Source organism: Leucopleurus acutus (genome assembly GCF_964270905.1).
Source record: "Leucopleurus acutus genome assembly, chromosome: 9".
Taxonomy (NCBI): domain Eukaryota; kingdom Metazoa; phylum Chordata; class Mammalia; order Artiodactyla; family Delphinidae; genus Leucopleurus; species Leucopleurus acutus.
In genome coordinates, this window is record NC_139144.1 from 104,479,803 (window position 1) to 104,494,479 (window position 14,677).

Consider the following 14,677-nt stretch of genomic DNA (forward strand, 5'->3'; position numbering starts at 1 on the left):
GAAGCAAGTAAAGTGAGTGCAGCTGGGAGGAGCTCAGATGCGCCTCCCCTGCAGGATCCAGGGCTGTCTTTCCACGGCAGTCCTCACCTTTCAAGGAACCGGGGGCTCAGATGAGCCTTCTGAGTGTGTGGTCACCAGGGATGGGGACTGAGGGCGTGGTGTATGAGTAGGAACCACGTTGCTTTGTTGTCCGAGGACACCCAGAGCCCTCGGCATGGTGTTGGGCATGGCCAGTGCCCCAGTATTTGCCACTGAAGCTGAGGATACCCACTATACCTGGTGGTGGTGCAACCACTATGGAAAGCGGTATGGAGGTTCCTTACAAAACTAGAATAGTGTTACCATAGGATCCAGCAATCCCACTCCTGGGCATAGATCTGGGCAAAACTATAATTCAAAAAGATATATGCACCCCAGTGTTCACAGCAGCACTATTTACAATAGTCAAGACATGGAAGCAACCTAAATGTCCATCGACAGATGAATGGACAGAGGAGATGTGGTGCATGTACACAGTGGAGTATTAGCCATAAAAAAGAATGGAATAACGCCATTTGCAGCAACATGGATGGACCTAGAGATTATCAGACTGAGGGAAGTAAGTTAGACAGAGAAAGACAAATATTATATGATATCTCTTATATGTGGAATCTAAAACATGATACAAATGAATCTATTTACAAAACAGAAACAGACTCACAGACATAGAGAACAAATTTATGATTACCAAAGAGGAAAGCGGGGGAGAGACAAATTAGGGGTATGGGATTAACAGATACAAACTACTATACATAAAGTAGAAAAGCAACAAGGATTTACTATATAGCACACAGAACATATTCAATATTTTGTAATAACCTACAATGGAAAAGAATCTGAAAATATATGTATATAACTGAACCACTTTGCTGTACACCTGAAACTAATACAATATTGTAAGTCAACTATATTTCAATAAAAAAGAAGGGGTGCTATCGTTCCTCAGATTCAGAGATATTAATTTGTCCAAATTCAAGTTTATTCAGTGCCTGAGATCACACTACTCCCATTTCCAGTATTTGGGCCTCAGAGAATCCCCTGATGTGAATACTGGCTCTAAACTCACTTCCTCAAAGATAGGAGAGAAACCCACAGTGTGTGACCCCCTCCTTCTGGCTTGACCCCTCCTGTGGCAGTTGAACCAGGAGAAGAGGGTCTGTCACCAGAGGATGGGGAGCTCTTTTGGCCTAGAGATGCTGAAAACAGGGGGACTCAGGAGGACTGAGCTAGGGTACTTTTTGTTTCAGAGAGTGTAACTTTTTAAAAAATGATATAAAATCTCATAATATAAAATTATCTATTTTAAGCATACAATTCACTGGCATTCAGTACATTCACAATGTTGTGACACCACCCCCCCATCTAGTTCCAAACCATTTCCATCACCCCAAAAGGAAACCCTGTACCCCTGAATCAATGAGTTCCCATTCTCCCTCTCTCCAGACCCTGGAAGACAACAATCTGCTTTTTCTCTCTATGATTTACTGATTCTGGAAACTTCATGTAAGTGGACTTATATAACAAGTGGTGTTTCATGACTGGTTGCCTTTACTTAGCACAGTGTTTTCTGAGGTTCACTCATGTTATGGTATATATCTGCACTTCCTTCGCCTTTATGGCTGAATTGTATTCCATTGTGTATATACCACATTTTGTTTACCTGTACATCTGTGAATGAATATTTAGGTTGTTTCTAGCTTGGCTATTGTGAACAGTGCTGCTGTGATCATGTGTATACGTGTATTTGAGTCTCTGTCTTCAATATTTTTGGTATATACTTAGGAGTGGAATTGCTGGGGCATATGGTAGTTCTATATTTAACTTTTGGAGGAACGTCCAATCTGTTTTCTACAGCAGCTACACCATGTTCAGTTCCCACCAACTATGTATGAGGGTTTCAACTTTCCCACATCCTCACCAACGCTTGTTGTTTTCCATTTAAACATTATCATTGCAGCCATCCTAGTGGGTATAAAGTGGTATCCCAGTATGATTTTGACTTGCACTTATCTAGTGATGAACGATGTGGAACATCTTTCTGTATGCTGTCGGCTGTTTGCATATCTTTTGAATGTGAGCTTTTAAAGAAAAGTATTTTGTTTTCATCTAACCGTTTTGGGAAGCATTCTTAGGACGTAAGAAACTCAACAAAACCTTGATACTGTGCTCTCTCTCCCCTGTGACTGTAAGTAGATGCAGGGTAGTGGTGAGAGTGGTGGTTGTGAAATAGAAGAGCTGAGTCTTAGTACTCTCTCTGCTTCAGCCCTGCTTTCTCTTCCTGGACATACTGCATTGGAAACGTTATTCTGTGCTGGGCAGGACATCTCAGCTTTTCCAATACCCAGGCATTGTTTTCTTGACTAGTTGGCTATCTGGTATCCTTCCAATAGGATATACGTAGGACAGAGCTGTGCACAGCTGTGCCGTGTAATAAAGTCTGGGTCCCTGGAGCTGCCCGAGATATTGCTTCGGTAAAGAGAACGTCCGAAGTTGGGCTGCAGCTTTATGCTGTGTCCTCTTTCATCCCCTCATGGGAAAGCTCAGTGCTATTTGGCTTTCTCTGAGTCTCGAGCTAGCAATTTTAGACAAACTGCACCTTTTTTTTTTTTTTTGCAGCACGTGGGCCTCTCACTGCTGTGGCCTCTCCCGTTGCGGAGCACAGGCTCCGGACGCGCAGGCTCAGCGGCCATGGCTCACGGGCCCAGCCGCTCCGTGGCATGTGGGATCTTCCCGGACCGGGGCACGAGCCCGTGTCCCCTGCATCGGCAGACGGACCCCCAACCACTGCGCCGCCAGGGAAGCCCCAAACTGCACATTTTTGGTGGGGCAGGAGATGGTCTGTTCTCAGGCTCGAATGGATAGTAGATGTAAAATCAAAAGTTAACCACCAACAATATCGCAATTAGAACTTCTCTGAAAACCCAAAAGTTAACTACCACCTTCTTGTCCATTGTCACTTGGAGCATGACACGCCCCTACTTGAAAACCTTCCCTGGCTACCGCTTTCGATGAAACGAAGCCCATTAAGGGTCTTGAAAGGCTGCGTGAGGTGGCCCCTGCCCTCGTCTTCGGTTTCTGTCCCTCATGCCCTCACCCCTGAGGCCCCTGTCACACGGACCCCCTTTCCGGTTGAACCTGCCCGGCCGTTCTGCCGCAGCCCTGAATGTGAAGCTGTCAGAACCACGGTCAGCGCCAAGCCCAGCTCTTCTCAGCCTGGACACCTGCACTCACTCTTCCTGCATCGGGCTCCCTCTCACCCTTCAGGCCTGAGCTCACTGGGGAGGCCTTCCGCACCCACCTTGTAAAAGACAACACGCCTCTTCCCTTGGTTCTTGCTAAAGAAAACATTCTGATACTTGTTAAAATGGTGAGGAAGACTTTATTAGAGCTATTGTGATAGGTGTCAACGCAATAGGGGAGAGAATGGGGGCTTGACTCCGAATACAACACTGACTCGTGGGGATTTATGGCCGAGGAGCAGGGTTGGGGGAGCCTGTGGATGGGAAAGGGCTAGGAGGCGGCATCCAGGGTGGCGGGTGGTGGCTCTTCAAACTGGCCTAGCAGGATTCGCTGAAGGCGGGCCAGGTGATCCGATATCACCTGTGGGATGGTGGGAGTGAGGCATTTGGTCAGATGCCAAGGGCAAGGGATTCTTTCCAAGTGGACTTAACAGGGTTCTTGCTAAAACTGGGCTCTGCTGGCCCAGCAAGGATGGGGGCCAAGGTTAGTCTAGAGGAGGGCTCAGAGGAGCCCGAACAGAGTTTGCGTAAGGAGAGAGGCTTTGTCCTTACTCACAGCTCTATGACCCTGTTTATTTCTTTTACTACATTTATCCTGATCTGTAGAGAGAACACTCACTAGGATCACGTCTCTATTCTTTCCTGTTTTGTCTTCCCCAGTAAAGCAGACACTCCCGAAGGCAGAGGCTTTTCACCCTTTCCAGCCCCGTCCTCGGTATCCAGAGCGGTGCTTGCTATAGCAGGCTTTCAGGAGGTGTGTGATCCGGCCGTGCGTGGGCCTTGGGAAGTTCTCCAGAAGTAACATGCGTGTGGAACGCGAGCCCTTTACTGTAGACAGCATGCATGAGCAGAAAGGACGGCAGGGCTCTGGAGGGTTCTGCGGAAAGCTGACCCACCTGTCAGTCTTGACAGCTCACCTGCCCGATACCTGAAGACAGCATCGTGGTCCACGTTCCAACACCCACAGTTTAGGGAAATCCCTGGCAGGGCAGGACCTCTGCTGTGACTTATGGATCCGGGAGTGGCCTAAGCTGTTAGTTTTTCCAGCTCGGACTCTGTCCTGACATTTCCTGTCTCCCTCGTTTTTTCAGTGGCAGCCTTGATACTTCACAGAAATTCAAAGAAACTCACCAGGGGAACTTCAGGGACCCCGGTGTCGTGCAGAGTGGATGTATACAATAGCACTGAAGCCAGTGCATATGGGCAGCTGTGTTTTATTCACAACACTGGCCATTGTTATGTTTGTATAGCTTGATATGCAAGGCTTCTCATAGGAAGTTAGTTTTCAACACTGTTAGGAGTTGGACTCCAACAAGCTTGGATAATGTATCCACAGTTGTTCTTGGCATCCGGAACTCTGCAGATGCTTCTGGCAGCTCTGTATGGGGACAGACACACGATGCCAGCTGCAGTGCAGAGGCTCTCTGTGCTTTGTTGAGAACAAGGCCAACGATCTCAGCGGCGTTTTTGAGATATTGACTCCTTCTATAAAGCCCGACAGCAGCCTACAGATTTTGTTTTTTAATTCTTGAATTTTATTTTATTTATTTACAGATTTATTTTTGATGTTAGCATATGGCTGGCAAAAAATTCGCAACCGTCAAAAGGTTTTTGGCAATGTAGATGTATACAGTGTGTGGCATTTGATTTTAAACTCGTTTACAGAACTTTTATTTTGGTCTTCACGATGCCAAACACCTGTTTCACGCAATACTCACTTTTCAAGTGGCTGTTTTAGTGTCATTCAGAGAACTTGGGTGTGCACATCAATCTTTATTGTAACAAGGGAGAGCTGAGCATTGCAGTTGACCGTGGTCATTGCTGGGCTCATCAAACAATATGCAGACACTTGTGGAGAAGTCTATGAGGGAGGGATTTCTAACACAGCCACTCACTGTGTAAACTAGGGAAGTTAATCAACTTCTGTCTCAGTATTTTATCTGTCAAATGAGCCAGTTTCTGTCTAACTACCTTGCGAGATTTTTTGAAGTCCCTACTCGATAAAATCCAGAGAGACTAGCTGGGTAGCAACAAAAGCAACATCTGAGCTGAGATCTGTCTGGTGCAAGCTCACCCTTGCTCACACCGGCGTGTCGGTGCCCTGCACATAGACGTTGCACTTCATCTAATGAGTAGAGTGGAAGACCAGGTGACTTAGCATTTTCCAAGACAGCAGACCCAAGGCAAGTTTTAATCACAGGTGGGCTGCAGAGGTGCTATCCCAGGGCAGAGAGAGATGGAAAACGGTGGTGAGGGGCGGGTGGGGGGAAGAGAAGGTCACATGGGACTGCCCTGCCCCTGCTTCACATGGGGCTGCTAGAAGACACCCTGTCACATCTTGGGGCACCTGGATGGTGCTGGACAGGCCATTCAGAGAATTGTGCTTGGGAACAGTCCATTTGAGGGAAGGGAGAGTAAGTTTTCTGCCGCTGGTCAAAGTTGGCTTCGTGGAGGTTTACCTGCCCTTCCCCCTGGGTTGTCATCTGCCCCCCACAGATGCCACTGTGATGTGGCAGTTCACCCCAGAGGCTCTGAGTGTCCTGCTGGAGTCCGGGCAGATGTGCAGGTTCTCGCCGCAGCCCTGGCCCCTCTGAGGAGTGGATTGTACAAGAAGGAGGAAGGAGGAGGTACAGGCTGTCCAGGCTCTGAGTCGTGAGGCCACCGCATCAGCTGAAACAGAGAAGCCGCGTGGATCCTGGAGTCGGAGGGAGCTGAGGGAAAAGGCTGACCCTCAAGCCATCTGAGGGACAGGGCTTACATTTCTGAGTGTCAGACACATCATATCCTGAGGTTGCCTGATAGGATCCTGACCAGTGGGTAAAAATCCTGTACTTGTAGCAGCGTGGGGAGGGCTAGCTTTCTCACGTCTTAGGAGCCCAACGCCTGTATTTTAGTAACCTTAGGGGGAAAAATGTCTTCTTTTACTCGATGGGAAAGGGGCCTTAAAAGTCAAATGCAGTCTACATCTGGCCATGAGCATAATCAGGGTTGGTGACTGTTCATATTGTGGATGAGAACTTTGGCCCCAAACATACCCTTTATTGAACAGCTTCCTCCCCCACCTACTGGATTTCCAGAAATACCATCTTGGTCACATTGAGTCAAGGCAATGTGTTACCTGGAGCAGCGGTCACTCCAGGAGTCTGCACTCCTTGTTTGTTTTAAAGACACAGCATCTTACCCTTGAAGCACTGTGCAAGATGCTAGATGTGGGAAGAAAAGTACAAGGGAGCTTGGTGTGTGGTCTGTGAAATTTACACCCGGTTAGCAACGGTACTTAGTAGGCTGTCAGGTGAGCTTCAGCCTCCAGAAGTCCTTGCAGGTCAGATTAGGAATGTTTGACGGGAAAACAGATGACGGCTAACCACCATGTTACTCTTCTTTGTACGCACTCGACTTTTTTAGACTCCTCATATAAGAAGAATGAGTCACACGGTATTCATCCTTCTCTGTCTAAATCATTTCATTTAGCCTAATGCCCTCCAGCTTCATCCATGTTGTCATTAATGGCAGAACTTCCTTCTTCTTAAAGGCTGAATAATATTCTACTGTACGCATGTACCACATTTTCTTAATCCATTTATCCATCAATGGACACTTAGGTTGTTTCTATATCTTGACGACTTGTGAATAATGCTGCAATGAACATAAGGGTGCTGATATCTCTTTGAGATTCTGATCTCAACTCTTCTACATAAATACCCAGAAACAGGATTTCTGAAAAATATGGTAGTTTCATTTGTAATTTCTTGAGAACCTCCATACTGTTTCCACAGTGGATGCACCATTTTGCATTCCCACCAACTGTGCACGGGGTAGGTACCATCATTTACCAACTCCCTTTTGTCAACTTCCAGAAGATTCTCATGGGCTTGGGATACTGTGTAAATGTTTTTTTTTTTCAGGATCCGAGCTTGGCAGCATTTTTGAGATATGTGTGTGACCCCCACCCCCCTGTGCCCTTTCTATTTCTCAGTTTTTCCTGGGTCACTAAATTTGTCTTAAGATTGTAAGTGATATGGAAATGCTTTGAGTTTGTCCCATAATTCAGAGTTAGAAATTATTGAATCTTGGATTTTAAATCTTGAGACACCTGTCATTTTATTATTTATTGGTGATTTTCCCCAAGCAAACATCTGCCTCACACTTGCTTTTAATTTCAATGGTCCTGAAAGATTCAGAAATCCCTGAGGGCAGAAAATTTTCATTTGTGATGCCAACGTCAACTTAAGACATTTTGTAAATATTAGTGCCTTCAAAATAATGAAGTCTTGAATTTTCTCACTTTCATTAAAACCAACCACTGAAACAGCTTAATGCCTCCCAACTTTGCCCTTGTGTCAGGTTACAGCAGCTCAATAATACTGACTATGTAATTTATTTGTGGGAGGCATGTAAAGAAATTTCTGTGTTCCTACTTTCATGTCTTTCATTAATTTGCTAACTCGTTGTCACTTTCTCCTCACTCTTGGAAAAGCTACTCTGAGATGAAGTAACTTACAGAAGGTCACACATTGTATTAATGCTGGTAAGCTTGTCCTCTGGCAGCTAGGTGGTTCTTGGAGAATTGGAGAATTCTTTTCTTCTTGTAGCTTGGAGAATAGCTAGCCCATCACCAGGTCCACTGGAAAATTACACCAGGAATATTGTATAACTTACCCAGCTGAAAATATTCAGCTGCTTCCCTGAGGATACAACTCACCCCACAAGGTGTAATTCAGACCAACATTTCTAAATACAAGGGGTGCGTGTGAGACCAATTAGCTCCAGTTTCTGAGCCTTTGTTTATACTATTCTTCTTGCCTGGGATGCCCCTGCTTCTTTCTTCTTCTTTCTTCTTATTCAAAAAAGTGAGAGAGTGGCACGGACATATATACACTACCAAACGTAAAATAGGTAGCTAGTGGGAAGTAGCCGCAGAGCACAGGGAGATCAGCTCGGTGGTTTGTGACCACCTAGAGGGGTCGGATAGGGAGGGTGGGAGGGAGGGAGATGCAAGAGGGAAGAGATGAGGGAACATATGTATATGTATAACTGATTCACTTTGTTATAAAGCAGAAACTAACACACCATTGTAAAGCAATTATACGCCAATAAAGATGTTAAAAACAAAACAAAACAAAACAAAAAACATTTCCTACTCCTATTGCAAGGTCTGACATAAATTCTGCTTCTGCCATTAAACCCCATCTAGTTATGACACCCATTAATGAGCTTTTTTACTGAGTGTATTTACCACACTTCATGTTTTGCCATCCACTCAAGCCCCGAAGACAGAAGACAGCGTGTCTCACAAGGCAGCATCACCTCGGCAACTGGAGGGAGGAATGGCTTTCAGGTTCCTTGTTGAACTTGGCCATGGAGACACTGAGGAAGTACTCATCTGCGGATACTGTACCTTCCTATGCCAAAATTCAAGTTTGCTTACTTTACATCTTTAACCCAACTCCCTAATCTGCATTTGTGGCATTGTCTCAGGAAGCACATTGGGCAGGAGTTGCCATAATGCACGTGAAGGGCAGTGCTGCATGTCCCCAAGCCGAGGAGCATTTCTGCCTGTGTGTTGTCACAGATGCCTTTGCCTGCCTCTCTTTTTTCTGGGGTCTTCATTTTAATTTGTTTTTTTTATTTTTTTATTTTTGCGGTACGCGGGCCTCTCACTGTTGTGGCCTCTCCTGTTGCGGAGCACAGGCTCCGGACGCGCAGGCTCAGCGGCCATGGCTCACGGGCCCAGCCGCCCCGCGGCATGTGGGATCTTCCCGGACCGGGGCACGAACCCGTGTCCCCTGCGTCGGCAGGCAGACTCTCAACCACTGCGCCACCAGGGAAGCCCTGAGATATACATTTTAAAGTAATAACTAGAATTATGACTTATAACATTATACCAGAACATATAAGATTTTTAGAAATTTCATGTAATGTCTGAAACATTTATATTAACATATTTCCATACAAATAACCCAAAGAAAGTTTAGTATTAGTTGTTTTTGTTTGTTGGTTGGTTGGTTTATACTGCAGGTTCTTATTAGTCATCAGTTTTATACATATCAGTGTATACATGTCAATTCCAATCGCCCCATCCAGCATGGTCTTCTCTTATAGATGGATTAATGAGTTCCAATCAATCCTGCTACAAAGGGACTTAGCTTTGTAACCATTCGGACTTTAGGGCATGCAGTCCATGGAGAATGAAGACATATGGCTAGGACTTGAGGCCGAGGTAAGAGGAGAGGCAGCTGACGTGGTCGCTGGCTTGGCCCACTCCCCTGAGTTTGGAAGTGCCCTGAACGTCCTTGGTGAGGGGTGGTCTGGCCCACTGCATCAGTAAGTTTTCAGCAAGGAAGAGGAATGTCCTTAAATTAGGATAATTTCTAGAGGATTTAATAATGGGACTATTTATAAGGGTCTGGGTTGGGTAAAGGGGGGTCACAACGGACAGAGCTGTTAGCACCCTTAGGTCAGAGGGACGGGGGTGGGGGAAAGGTTACCAGAACCTGGAACCTGGAATGATAGGTTCATTTAGGGAAGGCTGCTTTTAGAAAATCAATGACCGTTGGGTGGGGGGTACATTCAAATTGAAGCCACTTTGCCGGGATGGGTTCGAGGACTCATAGCCCGTCCTCGCCTGCCTTTTCCCCTCTGAATTCCTGCTAGGGCACCCCAGTGGCTGAAACACCTGGGGTGATGAGTCAGTGATGAGATTTCTATGAGTCAGACTTCTGGGGCAGAGAGCAGAGGGAGAGTGGATCTGTATAACTAAACACATATACCCAGCACCACTAGAGCAGAAATTCCTCGACCTCTAGACAAACCTGGGCTGCATGGACCAGAGCTGAAGGTCCATGTGGGAAAGGACTGGGGGAATCGTTCCCGGGTGCACCTGCCACAGCGTTGCAGGGTCCTTTCCCCTGGGGACACAGCCTCCTCTCAGCCAGTGTGCTTCAGGTTTGAGAAGTGGGTCAGTGAGGACACCGGGTGAGGTGTCACAATGTTTTCCTGCGCAGCTGCTCCCAGCCTTCTGCCAACTACACTGATGTCTTGTGGTTGCACAGACTGAAGAATACTTTATGTAGCAGCCAGTTATATTCCTGCTGGGCGTGTCCTCATCTGTCAGCTCTTCCCATAGCTCTCAGGGCCATGCCCTTGTGTACCACCCTGACCTTGATACTTACCTTTACTGTCCCGCATCCACATTGCTGACAGGGAGCCTGATTCCATTAGGGCATCTGTGACAATCGGCCCGATCAGTAGAGTCAGACTTCACGTACCAGGTGCCCTTGTACCATTTTTTATTATTACGTTTTTAACTGTAAATGAAATGTCTTCCAGTCCCTCCCATGCAGCATAGATATCTGGGGTTGGGGGGGGTTGCCTGCACGGCAGCCACCCTCGCATGCTCGTGCCTCTGAGTCTCTCCATTCTTCGGGCCACCATCGACCTTGGCAGTTCAGGTCATTGTCCTTTGCCAGGAGCTTGGAGGAAACAGTGGACCTCGTGGAGCCCTGCAGTAGCAGCAAGTCAGCGCCAGCTCCTGGGGCCTTGCTGGGACCCTCGGTCCTCGACCATGGGAAGGGTTCCCATCCTGGTAAACCTGTGTCCCGCTCCCTCCACCCAGAACCCTCAGGTCCCATGCGTGTCCTCCCGGCTCCTGTCAGTACTGATGGCCTTGACTGACTCTAGAGGGACCTCTGGTTCTGGGATGACCCTTCAGAGTCACCCTGGAATGGGGGGGCCAGGTGGGCCTTGATGGACGCTCATCAGTCAGTCTCTGGGTGCAGCCTGACCCTGCCTCCACCCCAGGATGGGGCAGGGCTTGAAGGTCTCGGTTTGGCCACCAAAACTCCCTGCGGCCTTGGGAGTGAGAGCTTCCGTCAAGGAGGAGGGAATCGACCGTGCACGCTCCATACATGGCTCATGTTTATATAGATGATTTGGCAAACGTAGACAAGAAGACACTTTCATCCGTTACGTCGACAACCAGAGAGAAGCGTATTTCATTTCTATTCCTTTTGTCTGTTATGTCTTGACGTGCATACATTTTTTATAAATGAAACCATTCCACACAAACCTGGCTTGTCCACCAAGCTAGCCATTTCCCCATTTGTTCTCACGTTCACCCCTACTCTTACCTTGTTCTGCTCTGTGTCATGGAGACTCCATTTCCCAGGATGTCTCGGATCCTGGTTGGGCCCCTGGGAGACTGAATGGAAGCATAGGGGTTGGCTGGAGACAAAGTATTCTTCCCCCGCTCTCTTGCTCAAGGGGGTGGCCCCAGCACTCACAGACTGACGATCCCAGCCCCTGGTCTCTGAGAGCAGGGCCGTGCTCCCCGCCTAGCCATGCAGCGGTAACACCTGCCTGCTTTGCTAATCTTCAGGTTGGCTTGCCATTCCCTGCTTAATTACCGACGAGATGGAATTGCTGAAAACCAATATCTTGTATTAAATATCCTTTGTCTAAAATACTTAGAATAGTTTTAATTAATCCCCAATTTTTGGACTTCGAGGCTGTTTCTTGTTTGTTCCTAGCAGCGTGGAGCCACGACCCTCTCTGTTACTAAATCTTCGTGCGCACTCATGATTACTTTATAAAGCTAAATTCCCAGAGGCGGAGGAATTACTGGCTCGAAAGATTTAAAGCTCTTGTTCAGCTATTGCTAACTTTCCTTCCAGAAGGTTTTACTAATTGCTAATCTTTTCTTGGTCACTAACTATGACTTAATCCCTCACCTGGGCCCTCCGAGCCCTGGATTTCCAGTTCGCAGCGTGTGGCTGCAGACAGAGCACCATGATGTAAATGATGACCACAGCATTGTGCTATGTAGAACCTGCACAAGTGTCCCCAGCAGTTCTGCTGACCTGAACACATGGAACAGAATGGGAACAGGCTTTGTCTAGAGTGAAAGAGTGGCTGAAAATTAAAGGCGCTGGCTGAAAGGGTGGAAACTGTGATACCATGTTGCCTCTCGCTGCTCCGGTGTGTATACTTCTTCTGTCAATTCTGATGCCTGGCACCAGTTCCTCCTCCTCCAAGAAGCCTTCCTGGATTTTACCTGGGCACTCACTCAAAAATGATGTCTTGTACCGTTCTCATATTTCACTTGTATATGTCTTTCTATTCCTGTCTTCAGGTAAACTTTCTCGTTTGGGGCAAGCCTACTTTCCCTGCTCTCCTGTCCCCTCCCTACCTCCCATAGTGCTTGTAATAATGCTGTAATGACAGGCAGAGTTGAATAACTTGTTTCTTTTGTTGGAATTCTGGTGATCATTCCTGCCCCACCCCCACCCTGGGGAGTCAGTAACCTACTATTTTTCCAAGGCCTAACACTTTTTTCCTAAGCTGAAGATGCTAATTCCCACCCCCAGCTCCTTGGCATTTCCCCTAGGATACTATTGGCATCACAGTTGGAAGAGTATTAGGCTTGTTTATTACTCTCAAGGCTGCACCCCTTCTTTGTTTATCTCCTGCGCTGAGGGCAAGTGCCACCTCCTGTATAGAACAGACCCTCAAAGTTGCCAGATTTAGCAAGTGAAGATACAGGACACCTAATTAAATGTGAATTTCAGATAAATAGCGAATAGATTTTCAGTGTAAGGATGTCCCATACCATCTTTTTGATATACCTATGCTAAAAATTATTCATTGTTTATCCAGAATTCAAATTTAACTGGGCATCCTATATTTTTTCTGGCAATCCTATGCTCAGAGAAATGGTATTGTTTTCATGTAGTGTTGATAATCTAAGGAACTGTGGGCTGTACATATTTGCTTTGTGTGAGTTTCTAAAGCACCACTGATATCTTAAAGTAATTTACCTATTTACTGTGGCTCCCCTTCCCCCCAACCCTTTGTCTCTAACCCCCATTTGTCCCTCTCTGTGTTTACTTTAATCCCTTCACTGCCTCTCTGAGGATTCTAAGGAAGTTATCACAGCAACCTAAATCATATACACAGTTAATCTAGAATAAACCTAGCAAAAAGCATAGATGTTCTACCCATTATTATAAGTGGGGCATTGAAATCTCCAATTATTATTGTTAAATTGCTAGTTTCTCCTTTCAGTTATGTCAGTTTTTGCTTTATGTATTTTTTCAGCCTTTTCGTTAGGTGCGTATATGTTTACAATGGTTACACATTCCTGATGAATAAGCTCTTTTATTATTATACAATGTCTCTCTTTGATTCTAGTCATTTTTTTGTTGAAGTCCTTTAGTCTGATATTAATATAGCAACTCCACCTCTTTCAAGGGTGCTGTTTGCATACATTTTTCTATCTTTTAATTTTCAAACTTTTTGCCTGTCCTCTGAATCTAAAGTGTGTTTCCTGTCCACAGCATGTAATTGAGTCTTTTTTTTTAAAGCTAGTTTGGCAATCTCTGTCTTTTGATTGAATTGTTTACTCCATCCACATCCTGGTCTGCTTCTCCTGGAGTGACACACGTGCTGTATGAGCAGAGCTGGGCTGGGGTGGCAGCCCCTGGTCTGGAGTGACACAGCTGCTGTATGAGCAGAGCTGGGTTGGGGTGGCAGCCCCTGGTCTGGAGTGACACACGTGCTGTATGAGCAGAGCTGGGTTGGGGTGGCAGCCCCTGGTCTGGAGTGACACACCTGCTGTATGAGCAGAGCTGGGTTGGGGTGGCAGCCCCTGGTCTTGAGTGACACACCTGCTGTATGAGCAGAGCTGGGTTGGGGTGGCAGCCCCTGGTCTGGAGTGACACACCTGCTGTATGAGCAGAGCTGGGTTGGGGTGGCAGCCCCTGGTCTGGAGTGACACACGTGCTGTATGAGCAGAGCTGGGTTGGGGTGGCAGCCCCTGGTCTGGAGTGACACAGCTGCTGTATGAGCAGAGCTGGGCTGGGGTGGCAGCCCCTGGTCTGGAGTGACACAGCTGCTGTATGAGCAGAGCTGGGCTGGGGTGGCAGCCCCTGGTCTGGAGTGACACACCTGCTGTATGAGCAGAGCTGGGCTGGGGTGGCAGCCCCTGGTCTGGAGTGACACACCTGCTGTATGAGCAGAGCTGGGCTGGGGTGGCAGCCCCTGGTCTGGAGTGACACAGCTGCTGTATGAGCAGAGCTGGGCTGGGGTGGCAGCCCCTGGTCTGGAGTGACACAGCTGCTGTATGAGCAGAGCTGGGTTGGGGTGGCAGCCCCTGGTCTGGAGTGACACAGCTGCTGTATGAGCAGAGCTGGGCTGGGGTGGCAGCCCCTGGTCTGGAGTGACACAGCTGCTGTATGAGCAGAGCTGGGCTGGGGTGGCAGCCCCTGGTCTGGAGTGACACACCTGCTGTATGAGCAGAGCTGGGCTGGGGTGGCAGCCCCGGTCTTCTAGGCTTGTACTCCTGCTGTGGAGCCTCTGCTTATGAATCAGCTGGTATGGGGTCAGTCGAGGCCTCGGTATTG